Below are 19,018 nucleotides of genomic sequence, written 5' to 3'. Positions count from 1 at the left end.
GAAAAAACTTATATTCTGCTTATTTTTTCATAATAATAGTTCCCATTTCTATATCCTTTTAAGGTTTAGCTAATAACTCTCCTCAAAACAATTCTCTGAGGTGGGAGATATAAGTATTAAGGAGGTAAGACTTATAGTCAGAGGTCTTAGGCTCAAATTTCAGCTCTGCTGCCACCCATAAAGCCTTGGATAAGCCATTTTGCTTCTCTGGTCTTGCTTTTTAGATAATAATAATAATAAAAATTGTCTGCAAAGTGCTTTACAAATGCTCTCTCACTTTATCTGTATATCAACTCTGGCAGATAAGTGCTACTCTAGGCTACATTTTACAGATGAGAAAACTGAGGCAGAGAATGGTCAAATAATTTAGCCAGAGTCACATATTTAAGTAATAGTCTATGGCTAGATTTAAATTCAGGTCTTCCTGACTTCATGTCCAGCATTCTAGCCATTGAACTACCTACCTCTCTGATATGATCTGTAAAATGGACAGGTTGGACTGGATGAATGCTCTAGAATTATGACTCTCCTTTTGCACTGGAAATTTTCAAATTTCAGTTTTGCTATTTTCTATCTGAATGATTTTTGATTTCTTCAGAATTATTAACTGACTTATTCCCAGTTACAGAAGCTAGGAGAGAGTGGGGAGATAACTAGAGGCTAAGGGAGCATTCTGAACAAAAGTACTTTGTTTTCCCATTCCCTTCCCCCTCCCATGCTAGTATCCTCTGCCCAGATTAATCTGTTTACTTTGTAGATATTCACCTCATATATATTTTGAATTGACTTAGATTATATTTTGTTATCTTCCCCATTATAACAGCAAGATCCTTGAGAGCTTGAAAATAGGAATTGTTTCATTCTTTATATCTGATCTAGCACCTACTACAACACCCAGCACATAGTAGGTACTTAAAACACACTTGTTGATTTAAACTTTCTTTCATGAATGATAGTTTATTTTTTTTTATTTTCCCCAGGTACAGTAAAACATTGTTTTCAAAACTCTGAGTTCCAGATTCTTTCCCTTCCTCCCACCCGTCACTTCCATTAAAAAAGCACACGTGAAATTATGTAAAATATTTTCTAAAAATTATGTTGTGAAAGAAGTTTCCCTCTCCCCCCAACAAGAAAAATAAAGTTAAAAAAAGAAGAAGAGGGAAACTGTTTCCTTCATGGAAGGAAAGCGGAGAACAAAGCTATAAAGGAAAATCAGGGAATCACTGGGGAGGGCTTTGAGGGCCAAGTGAGGAGTTTGCACAGCAGTTTGAAAACAGACTCTTGATTCCCAGGATGCATTAAGTGAATCCTGGGAAGCAGCCACAGATGGATTGTTTGGTATCTGGTTAGCAGATCACTGACACCATGTACTTGAGGTGGAGAATCAGTGTGAAAAGAGCAAAAACAAAAACAGAGATTAAGATTGAACAACAATATTCATTTATTCAACAAAGGCCCTACATTATTTAGGCTAAGACATAACCTCCTCTATCAAAAAGTTGAACTATAAGACATTGTATTAGATATTATAATGGGGACATGAACTGAAATATAAAACATGGTAGGAATCTTAATGCGAACTGAACTATATTATAAAACACACAGTTAGGTGGTGCAGTGGTTAAAGCACCACGACTGCAGTTCAAATTCAGCTTCAGACACTCACTAGCTGTGAGACCCTGAGCTAGTCACTTAACAAGCCTCCATGGGGAAATCTGTAAAACAAACTGAAGAAGGAAATGGCAAATCTCTAGTGTCTCTGCCAAGAAATCCCCAATGGCTCACAAAGTATCAGAGTCGACTAACTGACTAAATAATAACAACATACCTGCTAGGTATTATAATATGATATATATATATAAAATAAATTATAACATAACCATAAGATATGCTAAGTATTATATATTATATTGCATATTATCATATATATTATATAATTACACAACATGTTACACAGCATAATGTTATATATTATAAGATAATATGATATGAGTTATAAGATTGCCTAAGACATTCTAGGAGCCCTAGAGAGATACTAAGGCTAGGTGATATCTCCAGGGGTGAGCTGTTATCAACATGAGGATCAGGGAGGGCTTCCTGGAGATGGCAGCCTTTGAGTTTTAAAGGATGGCTAGGAATTCTATAGAAGAAACAGGGGGAGCCATTGGAAGGATATAGAACAAGGGGTTAAGGTGAGAAACTATTTACATATACCTATATCACATAATGGTTTCTCAAGAGAAAAGGGATCATGAGTGGGAAAAGCTCTGTCCTAGGGGCAGCTAGGTGGTGTAGTGGATAACGCTCTGGCCCTGAAGTCAGGAGGATCTGAGTTCAAATCCGGCCTCAGACACTTAACACTTCCTAGTTGTATGACCCTGAGCAAGTCACTTAACTCTCAGGGGAAAAAAAAAGAATCTTTGTTCTAAGGGTCCTCCCCAGCAACATTCAGCATTCTAAGATCTTTTCTTCCTTCCCTGTTCTACATTCCAAGGACCTTCCTGCTTCTAAGGCTAAAATCTTTCCCAGCTCTAACTCTCTCTGTATTAAATGATCAGCCATCCCATTTTACAGAGAAAAACTTGGGATCTGTTTCTTGATGGTAGGAAGCAGCTCAAGTTTGCAGTCCCTAACCCAATGCGTGGCACATAGTAGGTGCTTAATAAATGCCTGCTGCTCGAGGTAGTTGAAGGCACTCACCCAAGGTCACATATCAGGACCAGAACTAGAAGTCTTTTTCCCTCTGAGGTAAGGCTGCCTTTCAGGATCTAACAGAGATGGCAGGCCCGGGTGCCAGCTGCTCACTGGGGCTTTGAGAGTCAGCATACCAATGAGGTACGGGCAGGGTGGGACGGGGAGGGACTTTGCCCTGACCTCCCTTTAACTGGCCAGCCTCTGGCAGGAGAGGGGGGAGCACCAGAGAATCCCCTGCTATTCTGGAGGGGCTAGCAGTCCATTCCGCTTCGAGAGCCAGTCTGGCTGGTCCCTTTGGTGGTGGAAGAACAGGCAACAGGGAGCCCCAAGAACCAGCCGGCCGCTCCTATCGGTCAATCCAAAGGCCACGGAGTGCTTGGGGTGGGGTCAGTGGCCTGTTTTCCTAACAGAACTCGGATGAGCCTTTTATGAGGTAAGTGTATAATAATTAAAAACAAGGGTAATTGCACCCATTTTTATAGTGCTGTAAAGTTTGCAAGCACCTTTCCTAAAAACAGAACTCTTCCCCTCTCTTCCTTTCTGTCCCTTTTCCCTTAGTTTCAAACCCATCCACTTTTGCTTCATTGTTCACAAGGTTTGGAGAGAATGGAGCCATCAACTCTCCTCCTTCTGCTGAGAAGTCTTCCCAGACTCTGCCACCTGGAGACTCCATATATTGTCATATGGCCTTCTAAATGTAACCTAAGGATCTCTGAGGTTTTGCCATTTGCCCCACAGTAACTCTTAGGCCTTCTAGGTCTGAAGTGTGTGCCATCTCCCACCGGTTCATGTGAGCTCCATAAGAGCAGGGACTGACTCTAGATATTCCCTGTGTCCCAGTGCTTAATGCAATGCTTGGCACACAGTTAGTGCCTAATAAATGCTTTTTTATTGTTTTTAAAAATCCATTCAATCCTCCATTAGGTAGGCAATACAAAGACCATTAACACCTTTTAAAGATGAGGAAGTTAAGGTTAAGAGAGGTCAAACAACTCACTCAATTGGTAATCACCCGTAATTATTGTCATCCAAACCCAGAACTCCTGACTCAAGCCTTCTCACTCAAACAAAAGATGTTCTTCTCATCACAGAATCATGGAAAAATTAGCCTGTAAGGGTCATACTCCCTTATGCTGACTACATAAAAAAACAAAAACAAAAACAAAAACAAAAAAAAAAACAGCTTTTTCTGAGCAAAATATAAATAACTGTTCACATCCACCCCCAATATCCTTAGGGAAATTTATACTAACATCCTTTGTGAAGTCCACACTAGCTCCTTGGAGGCCTCAGGGTCAGCCAGTCAGGATAAATAAAAGTCCTTGGTCTTTAGTGGGAGGAGTAAAGGAGACAGACAAAACTGCCAGGAGTTTTGCCAGGGATCTCTCCTTGATTCTAGAGTCCAAAATCTCCACACTTTTCTCCTCTGTCCTGCTGCCAAGTGAGTCTGGCTTGTCTCACTCCACCCCCTAATCCCTCCTACGATTATCTGTATACACCAAAAGATCAAGACAGCAGGGAATAGTGAGAAGGGTCATTTTTCCAAACATATGCTTATAGAGTTATCGTCCAATACGTGCTCGTTGTCTGATTCAAGCACACCTTTTAAGAGTTTCAGCCCTTTACAATCCTTGCCTACCTATTCTTTGGGTTTGAATTTTCCAACTTCCTGAAGTCCTTCTGGATAAAATATGTTAATGAGATTGGAGTTTTTCAGAAAGACAAACTAGAAAAGCCAGGTACTGGCCATGCATGAGAGGACCGGACTACATGATGAGTTTGCCTCTGCAACCCAACAGCTTATTTTTATTTTTTGAAGTACCGATTTATATTTACATACATTTATCATCCATCTCTCCTGTTGCCCAGTCCCTGGTCGAACAACAAAAGATAAAGAGAAAATCTTCATCATAAACATGCACAGTCCAGTCAAATAAATGCCAACTAGGTCAAAATGAAAATCTAATCTCAGCATTTAAAGTTCATCTTTTCTGATGGGAGATGAGTCAGTCTTATTTAACTAAGTGGCTTCTGGGAAATGAAAAACTTCTCTCAACAAAAGTCAAAATCCATTCTTAAAATTGGGAGGCTGCAAGTTATGAAGGAAAAAAGGCTGGATTCACAGTCAAGGAGGCCTCTGTTCAAATCTTCAACTGAGTTTACTTACTAAAAAAAAGTTAGACTAAAGTCCCTTCCAACTCCTGGTCTGGTGTCTGTGATCTTCGGTGGCTTCCCATTGCCTGTATTCAAGTCTGCCCTCAGCTGTATGATACTGGACAAATCATTTAACTCTAGTTGCCTCAGTTTCCTCACTGATGAACAAATAAATAAAATGAAATATAAATAAATAAAATTGAAGCAGTTGTGGTCCTTTTAAGAAACTGTTTTTCCTATTGATTTGTGATTCCTTTCATATTCCCAGCCCCTCCTGTTGAGGCATTTCAGTTCAGGATTCCAGGGCCTTTGATTCACAAATCCTGGTCAAAAGCATCCCTTTGAATTCCAATAGGAGATCACGGCTTGTCCCAGCCCCCACTGGATCTGAACCAACTTGGGCTCTCCAAGCCCCCAAGGGTTCTGATCTGTTCCGGTTGACCCAACCCCCCTTCTGACTTTCAGGTTTCCCAATCTCCACCAAGACAAGCAATATAATGAGCTTCCATCAACTAAGGTCTTTGCAGATGGACCTCAGTGGTTTACTCAGCTACCAGGACTTTCTGCCCACTGAGAACTGCATTCTCAGTGCAAAACTCCATTTTCCATAGATCTGCCCGCTGAAATAGTCTTCCCAGTGCCATCTTCTCTTTACCCTCACCTATTTCCCTAACCAGACTTTATGCTTCCTATCCCCATAATAAACTTCTTTTATCAATCTACGTGAAAAAGACTGAACAAATAAAACTATGACTGACAGAAACATGATCAGAGGGCTGAAAGCCAACTAGATCCCTTCATTTTACAGACAAGGAAAATGGGATGCAGAGTCAGAATTTGAACCCAGCCCCTAATTCCATTTCCATTTAATTCAACAAGTATTTGTTAAGCATCCATCAATCCAATCAATTAACAGACCTGGACATGCTGGGTACACAAAAAAAATAAATCAAAAATTCTACCAGATCAGGAGTTTAGACAGAGTCATTTAAGTCAATTAAATCATTTAAGTAAATACCAGCAAAGTGATCTCTGCATCAGAGATGATGGCATTTTGGAATGGAAGGAGAAAAGGAAACAAACATTGATTAAGCACCTACTATGTGTCAAGCACTGTGCCAATAAGTGATTTTACAAACATGACCATCTGATGTTCATAACAATCTTGGTAAGTAAAAGCTATTTTTATCTCCATTTTACACTTGAGGAAATTGAATTAGACAGAGATTAATGACTTACCTATTATCTAAGCTAGTCTTAGACTAGCTAGTGTCTAAGGCTAAATTTGAATCCCAGTTTTCCTGATCCAGGCCCAATTGTTTTTCCACTAAACTCTAACTGGTATTATACTTCTCTGTGTGACTGTCCTTAGAATACAAATTACTTAAAGGTAAAGGCTGTTTTCTTTTTGTTTTTGTATTTTCAGCATCTAACACAGTGCTTGGAAAACAGTAGGTGTTTAATAAATGCTTCTTTGGCTGATTAACTTCAACATGGGAAAAGTAAGCTCCTGAGGGCAGGGCCTGGGCTTCATACAAAGTACAACAATTTACACACAGCAGCCGCTCACTAAACACTTATTGAAAGGATCAATACTTGGGTAATTAAATGAATGCATTGGTCAGGACATTTAATGAGGGAATGAGAAGGAAGTCTGCTTGTGGGCCTAGCCTGTGCTAGGAGGAGACAAAGCTGTAGAAGGCAGAGTGCTCGTCTCAAAGGAGCGAAGAAACAGAAAGGAGACTATACACAGACATAAAAACAAAAAGAGACTATACATAGACATAAAAACAAGTGCTAGAGGGTTTCATTGCTGTAGAATTCAGGAAAAGCCACATCCCAGGGAGATTGTGGTGGGGTGCTGGTGCTATTTCTGGTTCTTCAAAAACCTCCTGGGAAAGGAATTTTGTATACTAGAGAGAATCCCAATTGGGATTCAGGAGACCTGACCTCTGATCCCATCTCTATGGCTAACTTGGGTAAATATCACTTCCTATCTCCAGGCCATTTTTCTTAAAATACTTTACAGACCTGACTTTCTCTGTTTTAAAGATCCTTTCCAGTTCTAACATTTGATATTCTAAGGTTCTATGTGGCTTTAATATAATCTGTTCTTTTTTTGGTTTTATTTTTACTTTATTTAATAGTGTTTGTTTTTTTTTTTAAGGGCCCTCCCAGCTCTGACATCCAGGTTCTAAGGGCCCTCCCAGCTCTGACATCCTGGGTTCTAAGGGTTCTCCCAGCTCTGACATCCTGGGTTCTAAGGGTTCTCCCAGATCTAAATTCTGGGTTCTAAATTCTCTTTCAATTTTAACAGCCGATGGCTCTGTAGTCACAAGACTGAATAAGTTCTTTCCAATCTGAGTTTAGAGGATGAATCCAAAAAGGCAGTCTGCTTTCTTTCTCCTTCCCTGATTTGGCATTCATTCAATGAACCATGTGCTCTTACATTCAAGACTAAGACTCTAAGGACTGTGATTTTCAATGAGAAAAACAAGTTATAATAAAAAAAAAAAAAAATTAAACCCCAAAGGATCTGCATTCTTCTCACTAGCATCTTCAAAAAGCCCTGAATCCCATTTCAGAATCTCATCATTGGATCTTCAGCTTTACAAACTGAGCCAGAAATTCAAACGTTGTCAGTTATTTCTGGCATCCGACTGTGTTTCCACGGTAACAGTTTAACTGATAAACCCAAAGATCTTCAGATAATTAAGTCACTGAACTGGAAGGGAAAAATGTATATGTTCATAGAAAATCCTTCCATCCCCATTTGAAACATGACAGCTTTCTAAAACTTAAGTTTGGAAGGCCTGAGACAGACTATCCAAACTTTGTATTCCCCTTCATTCCTCTCTTTATCCCCTCAAAAGTCCAGTATAAATATTGGAATGGGTTCATCTTGGATCTGCCCCAGATTGGTGCAGTGGCAGGAGGGGATTGGATCTAAGGGAAGAGGTAAGGATCTCACCCCAGATTTGTGGAAGAACGTGAGGGCTGTCAATATTTGAAAGGTTATGTAGGAATGGTTAACGTGTTCAGCTAAGGCAGGATCTGGAGCAGATCAGTGAAAGGACAAGGTTCTCAACTATTAGGGCTGTCCCGCAGTGGAATGGCTCTCCTTAGGAGGTGATGGTTTGGGGATTGTCCCTCACCTCAGGTCTTCCAGCAAAGACTAGATGACCATTTGCTGGAAACGGGGAAGAGGATGCTTATACAGACCTCCCTTTCCTTCAAGCTTCTCCATTCCCCAGCTGAACTCAATAAAAACCAATTAACTCTCCACATTTGTCACTACCTCTTCCTCTGCTCTCATTTCTCAACCCCTTGCAATCTGGTGTATGATTTCATGACTCTTCTCCAAAGTTACCAGGGGCCTCTTTATTGCCAAATTTCTAGGTTCTCATCCTTCTTGACCTTTTAGAACAAAACACCCCACTGACCACGCTCCCCTCTCTGGGTTTCTGTAATATAGCTCTTCTGGGGGGCTCTCCTCCTCAGTCCCCTTTGTTGGGTGAGCTTTTTCATCTTATCTTCTTAAAGTAGGTTGTTCCCCAAGTTCTGTCCTGGAACCCCTTCTCTCCCCCGGCTTTTTGTGAGGGATTTTATCAGCTCCCAAAGGTTCAATTATGTTCTACCTTTCAAATGAACTAGCCCATTCTATTTTCATTTCATTTCCCTGAGGGTATTCCTCCATGACTTTGTACAGGCTTTCTGGCATCCCTGCAATGAACTCCCTCTGGATTCTGTGGCTCCCTTCAGGAGTCAAATAAAGCATCACTTCCTGCACAAGGCTTTCCCTGACTCCCTTCAGTTACTGGAATCTGCAATAAAAGAAATTACTTTGAATCTACTTATTTGTATTTTGTGCCTACTTTTTTATACATTTATTGTTTTATTTACTTTATATATTTTTTATATTTTATACTTACATTTTTATTTTATATTTATTATACATTTGTTTTCCTGATAGGATGTAAGCTCCTTAACAGCAAGATATAATTTGGTTTTACCTCTGTATCCCCAAAGTATGGGTAGTTAGATGGTACAGTGAATAGTGCCCCAGGCCTGAAATTAGGAAACCTCATCTCCTTGAGTTCAAATCTTACTAGCTGTGTGATCCTGGCTAAGTCACTTCATTCTGCCTCAGTTTCCTCATTTGTAAAATGAGCTGGAGAAGGAAATGGATCTCTCTGCCAAGGAAACTCTGAATAGGGTCACAGAGATTTGGATACGACTAAACAACCAATTCTTAGAGCAGCGTCTGGCACATCACAGATTTAATAAAGGCGTGATTGATCAATTGATTGATTCAGGTATGGCGAGGTTAATCTCTGAGGTCTTTCTATGTCTCGTGCTTGTGGCTTTCCTGGATTCCTTCAAGTTTCAGTTGAAAAGGGTTCTGCAAGAGCCTTTCCCAGACCTCCTTAAATCCCCAGTTTAACCTGTATATATTTTATTTGTACAATGTTTTTTTGATATTGTTCCCCCCATTCTTAAGGGCTTTCTCTGTATCCCTAGTGTTTAGCACAGGGCCTAGCACATGGTAGGTGTTTAATAAATGATAAATAAAAAACTCCATACTAACATACCCAGCTATCCGATACACCAGGAAAAGGCTAACAGAATAAAACAACCTTGCAAATTAGAACTAGCCTACAGGCCCAGAGACTCCAGGCTGAGGAGCAGTAAGAGTCATGAGCATAAAAGTCTGGCCTGGATTGGAAACCATTAAACTCCCACCCAGACCCAGCATTCAGTGATTCTAGCTTCATCTTCTCCCTCACAATTCTCTTGCATTTCTTGTCCTTGTTATCTCATACTTTCCCAGAGGTGATCCCATTTAATCATTCATTTCTTTTTTGCTAGGCACAATGTAGAAAGAAGTACTATCTCTACTTCATTCTTAGAGAAGAGTTAGACCAAAGGACTTACAGAAGGGGGAAGGATTATAGAACTAGCAGAAAAAGGCTCTAAAGGCCATTGAGTCCAACCCCTTCATTTTACAGATGAGTTACCTGAGGCTTAGGGACCTGCCCTGCCTAGAATCATGGACAATAATCTTTTTAAGAGGAAGTTTTTGAATCCAGATCCTATTATCTCCAAGATAAGGGCTCCCCTTCTACCTTTGGCAAAAAATCACTAGGGCTAATACAAAGGGATCTCATCCAATTAAAAAGCAACAACTCACATTTCCGTGGCATTTTAAGTTTTATTAAGCCCTCTTCACTAGCAACCCTATGAAAGTTGAGAGTGCAAGTTATTATTTTATATTATTATTAATGTTATTTTGTATTCTTTTATGGATGAACGAGATGAGGTGAGATCTCTCAAGACAGTTGTGAAAATCAAGTAAGGCTTCATCTACTTCAGTTTGAGTAGGCCTGAAGGACTTTGAAGATTGAGTCAAGGGCATACTTAAGTCCCCTCCCTGCTGTCCTCCCATGACATCATTTTCTCCCTATTTCAGTCAAATATGGGCAACTATGTACTTATTGGTCAAGTTCAATTTCTTGGTTTAGAATGTGAGACCCTCAGCCAATGAGGATGAGGGTCAGTGGTGGGAGGGGGTATTTGCCTTAGGGATTAAAAGTGTTGACCTTGCCCCAGAAGGTGCTTCCTCCTTTCGATTGTCTGCTCCATGGGTGGGATGCCCTTCTCCTGAGAATGTATAATAAACTTTGCTTTGCTTCTAAAGGTCTCATCAGCTTTTTTTTATTAAATGGTGACCCCTCACCATTTCTGAACCACACATGGATAAGGAAAGTGAAGTGATTTTTTTTTTTCAGAGCAGTATCAATGTCAAGACCAGAACTATATATTTTTTACTTCTTACTAAGTTCAATTCTCTTCCCTACAGCCCTTTAAAAACCCCATAAAGTCTCCCTCTGTCCTCAACACAGCCAACTACTGCAGAGCCAATTAAGAAGACCAAGGACTGAGGAGAGGTCACTGGATTCAGTGATTAAGAAATTGTTAGTAACACTGGAGAGAGGAGTTTCAGACAGGTTTTGGGATCCAAAGTGAGCCTGCAAAGAGCAGAAAACTGAATCAGAAGAGAGGAAATGAAAGCAATTGGCTTTTCTGGGAGCCTCGTGGTGAAAGGGAGGGGAGGAATAGGTAACAGATTGAAGGCCTGTGAAGGTCAAGGGTAGGGTGTTGTTTTGTTTTGTTAGGAATGGAGGAAATTTGGGTGTGTTTGTAGGAAGGAGAAGAAGCCAGTAAACTGGAATGGAAAATGGTGGTGGTGAATCTTGGTGATTATGATGATGGTGGTTGTTATGGTGGTGACTGGTGGTAGAGATGGTGGAAGGGGCAAACTTGAGAAGGAGCCAGGAGGGGATGGGATCAAGAGCCTCATCCTTTGTGAGGAAAAGGGTCTTTCTTTATCAGAGACTGAAGCAAATGAGAAGAGAATTCTATGTGCTGCTAGGATTTATGGAGGCTACTTTTACAGGGAGGAGAGCCAGCTCCCGCCAGACTGTTTTCTCAGCAAAGTTTGAGGCAACACCCTCTGTTGAGAATTAGAGGTAAATTGATGGTTATCACCCAAATATTTCCCTTATCTCTTTGTCAGTGCCTGAGTCCTTTTGTCTTAACCTGTAGTCTCCATTAAAATGTTAACTCTCAAAAGGAAGGGCTTTAAAAGAAAAAAGAATCCTACATTAGCTTTTTAAAAAACTGAATTCCTGCAATCACATCTTTTTCTGATGCTCCTCCTTATAGGGTCTATGACCCCGGAAAAGCTTTAAAGTAGGAACCTAGTGACAGTATCTGCTGCCTAAGGACCAGCTTAGCTAAGACTGAAGAAGCTCATCCTGGAGGGGGGGGACACATTTTTTAGTTAATGGCAAATCTCAAAGGCCACCTTGGGTCGGGGGAGGGGAGGAGGAGCAGCTGCTACCTGCAGAGTAGAGGGTCTTCCTCCTGCTGACAAAAATCTTTGGAGTATTGAGGAAAAAAACAAAGGAATTTATCAGATTTTTTTACTGAGGTTTGACAGTACAGAAAGAACAGGAAGAAAAGGAGCCCAAGATGTCCTTATAGTGAAGGAAGAGTAAGTTTGAAAAATGAGCTTTACCACTCTCTAGTTTCAATGTGTGCCCACTCCTCTCACTCCACAGGTGGGGAATGTGCAAAAAGGACAGTGAGTTTGAGTTTGAATCAACGTTACTCTAGTGAATTGACAGATAATATACAAGGGAAAGTTGGGAGTCCACCAAGAGTAGTAGCCTAGTGACCTGGGTCTCAGTCCCACCTACTCAATACCCTTTCCTTAGTTTTTAGACATCCTTGAGTGTCAAAGGTTAGGCTTTGGAGCTGAGAGGGCCTGGGGAAGAAGGAAGGAGTTTTCCCAAACTGTCCTGGATGACCATCAATCCTAGGGAGGAAAAAATGTCCAGAAAGAAGTGTATTCAGGCCAAAACCAGCGTCCCAAGGGGAAATCTGAAGGGCAGAATGGATTCAAATCTGTTCTGAGCCTGGTTGGACCATATGACAGGAATGAGATCCTCGTGATCCCGGAATGGCCATTTCCTAATTTCAAAGTGACCCAATGTTTCTGAGGCCACAAGGCCGGACTGTGATCTGCTCTCTCCACCTGGCCTCTCCTTCTCCAACTTAATACTCCCAAATTTAGCCAAATTTAGGTTGGCCTTTGCCAACCTGGATGGCCAAACAGCTCAATCTTAGACTTTTTTTTTAAAAAATGGAAACAGACAGATGGTACAGTGGATAGAGCACTCTTTGTAGTCAGAAAGATACGCATTCAAATTGTGACCCTAGGTAAGCCATTTAACCTCTGTTTACTTCTGTTTCCTAATACAACATTCCCCTATTTGAATAAGTCTGTGTCAAGCCTATTTCTCCTCTCTTTTATTTTTTTCTCCCAGAATGAGGAATCCTAATTTACAAAAAATTCAATATACTCTCAGTTCTGTGGTGAAATGGAAAGAACATTGCTGCTGGTCAGAGAACCTGGATTCAAATAAATGCCTCAAGTGCTTATTATCTGGATGATTTGGGGCAAGTCAGGTCTTAGTTTCCTCATCTGTAAAATGTTAGGGATGGACCATAAGGCTTCTGAGGTACTTCCTAGCATTAGATCTAGGATCCGATATTTTAAAGGACATTTCTGAGATTTCTTGGTTGCATTTTACCAAAAAGTTACTCTAGTTCTGTTTTCCAAGTGACCTTGGAAAAGTCAGTTTTGCCTAGTGAGTCTCAATGTCCTAAGCTACAAAGTGAGGGAACTGATCTGGAATACCTAATGTCCTTTCTATCTCTGACACTGTGTTCTAAGGATTTTTTGTCTTCTAACATATTATGTATACCCCTTATAGCTCTGATTTAAGTTGTATGGTTTCTTCTAGGTCTGCTATTTCCTATTTTAAAATCTCTTCTAGGTCTCCCACTGTGTTCTAAGGCCCTACCCCCCAACTTTGACATCCTGTGTTCTAAGATACCCTCCCAGCTGTGACATTCTGTGTTCTAAGGGCCCTCCCAGCCCTGACATCCTGGGTTCTAAGGGTTCTCCCAGCCCTGACCTCCTGGGTTCTAAGAGCCCTCCCAGCCCTGACATCCTGGGTTCTAAGGGCCCTCCCAGCTCTGACATCCCGGGTTCTAAGGGCCCTCCCAGCTCTGACCTCCTGGGTTCTAAGACCCTCCCAGCTCTGACCTCCTGGGTTCTAAGGGCCCTCCCGGCCCTGACCTCCTGGGTTCTAAGGGCCCTCCCGGCCCTGACATCCCGGGTTCTAAGGGCCCTCCCGGCCCTGACATCCCGGGTTCTAAGGCCCTCCCAGCTCTGACCTCCTGGGTTCTAAGTTCCCTCCCAGCTCTGACCTCCTGGGTTCTAAGTTCCCTCCCAGCTCTGACCTCCCGGGTTCTAAGGGCCCTCCCAGCCCTGACATCCCGGGTTCTAAGGCCCTCCCAGCTCTGACCTCCTGGGTTCTAAGGCCCTTCCAGCTCTGACCTCCTGGGTTCTAAGGCCCTTCCAGCTCTGACATCCCGGGTTCTAAGGCCCTCCCAGCTCTGACCTCCTGGGTTCTAAGGGCCCTCCCAGGGCCGACCTCCTGGGTTCTAAGGGCCCTCCCGGCTCTGACCTCCTGGGTTCTAAGGGCCCTCCCAGCGCTGACCTCCTGGGTTCTAAGGGCCCTCCCAGCGCTGACCTCCTGGGTTCTAAGCGCCCTCCCGGCTCTGACCTGGGTTCTAAGGGCCCTCCCGGCCCTGACCTCCTGGGTTCTAAGGCCCTTCCAGCTCTGACCTCCTGGGTTCTAAGCGCCCTCCCGGCTCTGACATCTTTCATCTCAACGCTAACTCTACCATGCCATTTCCAGGAAGTCGGTTAGGGGCCATTACTTCCTGATCTGGGGTTGCATAACTTTGCTGGGTGAGTAAGGGCTCTAGGAGGCGGACAAGTGGCTGAGTGGACAGAGCAGAAGAAGTCAGGAAGAGCGGAGTTCGAATCCAGCCCCACCGCGGTTAGCCGTTCTCCTTAATCCCCGGGAGAAGGAAGTGCTAACTAACCGCTGTGCCAAGAAAACACCACGGGCCGAGGGGTACCGGCGCACCCGGACAGCAGGGGGCTGAGGAGGCTCCCGAGGAGGGGCTGGCGGCTCCCGGGGGAGCTTGGGAGCACATGGCCTGAGGCACTAGCGGTGGGAGGCGGGTCTAGACCGCGGAAGTTTGTGCCGGGCCGGGGGTGGAGTTTGGGAACAGCCCAGAGTCCCAGCCGCCAGGGGGCCAAAGGCTGGGGGAGGGTCTCCGGGACCTGTCCTGGGGGACGGGGGTGGGGTCGGGGTTTGGGAGGGGGGCACACTCACCCTCCCGGGCCCCGGGGAAGACAGCGAAATACTCGATCGTGGCAAGGGGAGGAGAGTTCAAGGGCAAGGACCCGGACCGCCGGGAGCCGCTGGTGGACGTGCGGCCAGGGCGCGCCCCCAGAGAGCCCAGCGCGGGCAGCCGCAGCCCTCTCCCGGCCTACGCGCAGCCTTACCCGTGCAGCGGCCGGCGGCAGGTCCCGGGCTCTTCCCGCCCCCCTCGGCCCGGGCAGCCGGGCCCGGTCCCTCCTATTGCTCCTCCTCCTTTTCCTTCTCCCCCAGAGCCCGGGGTTTCAGGCCAGGGCCGGCCCCTCCCGGGGCGGGCGCATGACGCGGCCCGGGCTGGCCGCCGGCCGCCCGCGCGCACCGGCTTGTCCCGAGGTGCCCCGCCCGCCGCGGGGCCAAAGGGATGCCCCAAAGCTGCCCGCGAGGCCGCAGCTCGGGGTCCGAGTCCGCTTTGTCAGCCGCCGACGTGCTTTTATGAAGCACCTGCTGCTGGACACCCAAAGAAGCGAACTGCCCCTGCTTGAACTCGGCGTCTGTGTAGGGAAGACACCCAGGAAGAAGTTGGGGGACGCCCTCGTCTGGGAAGTCTGAAAGCAAACGAGGTCTTCAAATTGCAGGAGGATCAAAAGGAAACAAACCAACAAAAAAGAATCCTTATCAAGGGTCTGGGAAATGACTTTCCCAGCCTCCAACTTCGCCGGGGAGTCTGGTCCCCAGGGAACTTCTGATCGGCTGCGTCTGAGGGTCTGCCTCGGACAACCCCAAAGTCAACCCACCGCTTAAGTCCCCTAATGTCCAGCCAGCCGATTCGTGATTTCTTACAGAGCAATCATATCCCATTACATGCAGGTATCATGACTGACTCAGACGTTCCCCAACAGACGGGCATTGTGAATGGGTTTCTCCTGCTATGAGCCAGAAAGCTCATCAGATGTATTCTGTAACGTAGACGGCTACTTAATATAGCCCCAATATCACCCACTCCTTAATGTCCTGAGATAAATGACCTCTTGTATTTTTTTCAGTGGACAGAAACATGGGACCTGGAGTTAGGAAGACCTGAGTTCAAATCACTGGGCAAATCGTTTCATCTTGTTTGTCTCGGTTTCCTCATCTGTAAAATAAACTGGAGAAAGAAATGGCACACTGTTTTAGTGTCTTTGCCAAGAAAATCCCAGAGTCACAAAGAGTTAGACAATTGCGCAATAAAAATTTTCCCAATATCATTGATAACCAATGAACATCAAAGACACATTTTCTGAAAAAAAATATATATATATATATAGCTGGAACCAAGATGCAATCACCTTCTAAAGCCTGCTAGCTTTCTTCCCTCTACAGAATACCTTGATTCCTGAGGAGAGTAGATTGAAATTTAAAGTAATGACTACAAAGTATTTCTACCACTGAGTTTACTTTCAGGTACCCTTCTCCTTGGTGTCTGTCTCAAGTCTCTCTACTCCAATCTACCCTTCATTCAGCTAGCAAAGTGACTTTTCTAATGAGCAAGTCTAACCATATGTCTTCCCCTCCACAGTAAATTCCAGTACTTCCATATTATTTCCAGGATCAAAAATAAAAATCCCTTGTGTGGTATTTAAAGCAGAAAAAAATGGCCTCTTCTACCTCCACGGTCTTCTTATATTTTGTCCTTCTCCATGTATTTCAGAATGAAGAGGATCCACCCCATCTTTCTCCCATGCCTGAAAAACTCCTTTCTTACTTCCGCTTATTATCCCTGATTTCCTTCAAGACTCAAGGCTAGCTCAAATCCTGCTTTCTGCAGGAAGTTTTTCCTAGTCCTCTCTCCCTTATTTAAGAATGCCTTCCCCTCTGAGCTCTCTCATCTTCTCCACTGTCCATCTCCCCACTTTTTATCTTCTATTATCACCTATAATCTAGTCTCTCACAAAGAGGCAAGTGCTTCCTCTCCAAGGTCAAACTGGTCACTACATGGAGTCTGGATCAGATTGCCTCCTATCTTCTGCAGTAGATAACCCATATTATCTTCACTCAACTTTCAATCTCTCCCTGAACGAGATAAGGTGAGATCTTTCAAGACAGTTGTGAAAATCGAGTAAGGCTTCATCTATTTCAAAGTTTGAGTAGGCCTGAAGGACTTTAAGCAGTAAGTCAAGGGCATACTTAAAAGTGTCTCCTGCTGTTCTCCTAAGGGTATACTTAAAGTCTCCTCCCTGTTATCTTCTTAAGGACATACTTTAAAGTGTCCTCCCTGCTATCCCCTCCCTTTTATCCCCCTAAGAGCATACGTAAGCCCCCTTCTTGTTATCCTCCCTATTTCAGCCAAATGTGGGCAACTATGTACTTGTTGATCAAGTTCAGCCAAATATGGGCAACTATGTACTTATTGGTCAAGTTCAATTTCTTGGGCAATTCCTGCATTTAGAATGTAAGATCCTCAGCCAATAAGGATGAGGGTCAGTGGTGGGAGGGGGGATTTGCATTAGGGATTAAAACCCGAACCCTTCAATTGTCTGCTCAACGGGTGGGATCCCTGTTCTCCAGAATGTAAAATAAACTTTGCTTTGCTTCTAGAGATCTATCCAATTGTTTTATTAATTGTTTCTGACCCACACATCCCTAACTACTGTTTTCTTCTCTACCTACAAACTCAACCAAATCTGTAACATCTTGAAGACTAGATCCAAACATCCCTCCTAGCTATAATCTTTTTTTGTTTGTTTATTTTTCTTTTTCTGGCTATACATGCATATTAATTTTTTAAATATACAGTTCTTTAAGAATCATGTTGGGAGAGAAAAAATCATAACAGAAGGGAAAAACCACAAGAGGTTAAAAAAACAGAAGGAAAAGAAAAATAAGTGAAAATAGCATGTGTTGATTTACATTGTCTCCATAGTTCTCTCTCTGGATGCAGATTGGGATTGCCTTGGATCATTGAACCCTCTGAGAAGAACTAAGTTTTTCACAGTTGATCAACACAGTCTTGCTGTTACTGTACACTGTATTCCTGGTTCTGCTTGTTTGACTATTACCTATAATCTTCTATCTCTTCTCTCCTTCTCAGCTAAACTTGTAAACAACAACAACAACTTTACATTTGTGCTTTCACTTCCTTTCATTTTCTAAGTCTTCTATAATCTGATTTATGGCTTCATCACTAAACTGTTCTTTCTAAAATTACTAAGGATTTCTGGATTGATAAATCTAATGAGATTTTCTCAATCATCTTTCTTGACCTTTTTGCTTCATTCAACTCTTAACCTACCTTTCCTTCCAGATACTCTGCTCTCCCACTGCATCCTAAGGACTCCAGGCCTGCCTTTTGGTCTTCAGTTCCTTCCTCTTAGCGATTATTCACTTTTAAAATTAAGTTCCTTGAGGACAGAGTCATTTTTATATCTGTGTCTCCAGTGCTTGGCACATAGTATGTGCTTTAAAAATGTTCATTCATTTATCCATCTTAAGATCCTTTCCAGTTTTGACATTCTATATTCTAAAGCCTCTTCCAGCTCTGAGCTCCCAACTGGGACTATTTTGAATCATAGATCATTTTAACAATTGGTGAAGCTTATAGATCCCTTCTCAGAATAATGTTTTTAAATGCATAAGATAAAATGCATAGGATTACAAAGAAAACTGATTACATTAAAATTGTTATAAATATATATATTTTTAAAACTTCACAGGCTCCAGCTTAAGAAACCCTGTTCAAGTTCACAAGTCTGACATTCTATATTTTAAGACCTTTTCCAGCTTTGATACTTTAAGGCCTCTCTGAGCTGTGACATTCTATATTCTAAAGTCTTTTCCAGCACTGACATTCTATATCTCAAGGCCTCACCCAGTGCTGACACTTTATATTCTAAGGTCCCTTCCATTTCTGACACTCTTTGTGTTAAGATGCCTCCTAGGTCTGACATCCTATATTCTAAGGCCCTCAGTTCTGACAGTCTATGTTGCAAGGCTCCTTCTAGCTCTGACATCCTGTGCTCTAATGCCCCTCCAAGTTCTGATTATGTTCCCAGGCTCCTTCTAGCTCTGCTATACTGTTATAATGTCCCTTGTAGTTCTGACAGTCTATGTTTCAAGGTGTCTTCCAGCTCTAAAATTCTTTGATTCGAAAATGTGGAAAAAGAAAAGCAGAGAACAAAATATAAAGTCTGTAATTTCCAAGTTTGTAGAGAAAGTAAACAGAGAATTGTTCTCTACTTGATGAAAACTAGTCAGCCTTTCCCACATATAACTTGAAAGGGATAAACTTTGGACAAATAAATGTCTTTCTTCCTCAAGACTTAATCAGTCACCACTTATTAAGTGCCTACTATGTGCCAAACACTATATTAAGGGCTGGGGATGGGGGA

The 19,018-nt window shown here is 42.9% G+C and overlaps 1 protein-coding gene across 3 annotated transcripts in view; it reads right to left on the bottom strand.

Annotated features, from left to right (window-relative positions):
- The window catches only part of TMCO4 (transmembrane and coiled-coil domains 4), a 107,696-nt gene extending 92,740 nt beyond the window's left edge, over positions 1-14,956 (bottom strand). Inside the window, exon 1 of one of the 3 annotated variants that reach the window (XM_051988369.1) lies at positions 14,843-14,956. The gene's annotated coding sequence lies outside the window, so the exon portion shown is untranslated. The other 2 variants (XM_051988367.1, XM_051988368.1) reach the window with 2 other exon arrangements.
- Positions 14,957-19,018: the final 4,062 nt, after the last annotated feature.

This window comes from Antechinus flavipes, chromosome 3 (genome assembly GCF_016432865.1).
Source record: "Antechinus flavipes isolate AdamAnt ecotype Samford, QLD, Australia chromosome 3, AdamAnt_v2, whole genome shotgun sequence".
NCBI classification, from domain to species: Eukaryota; Metazoa; Chordata; class Mammalia; order Dasyuromorphia; family Dasyuridae; genus Antechinus; species Antechinus flavipes.
This window is presented reverse-complemented; position numbering and strand designations above follow the sequence as displayed.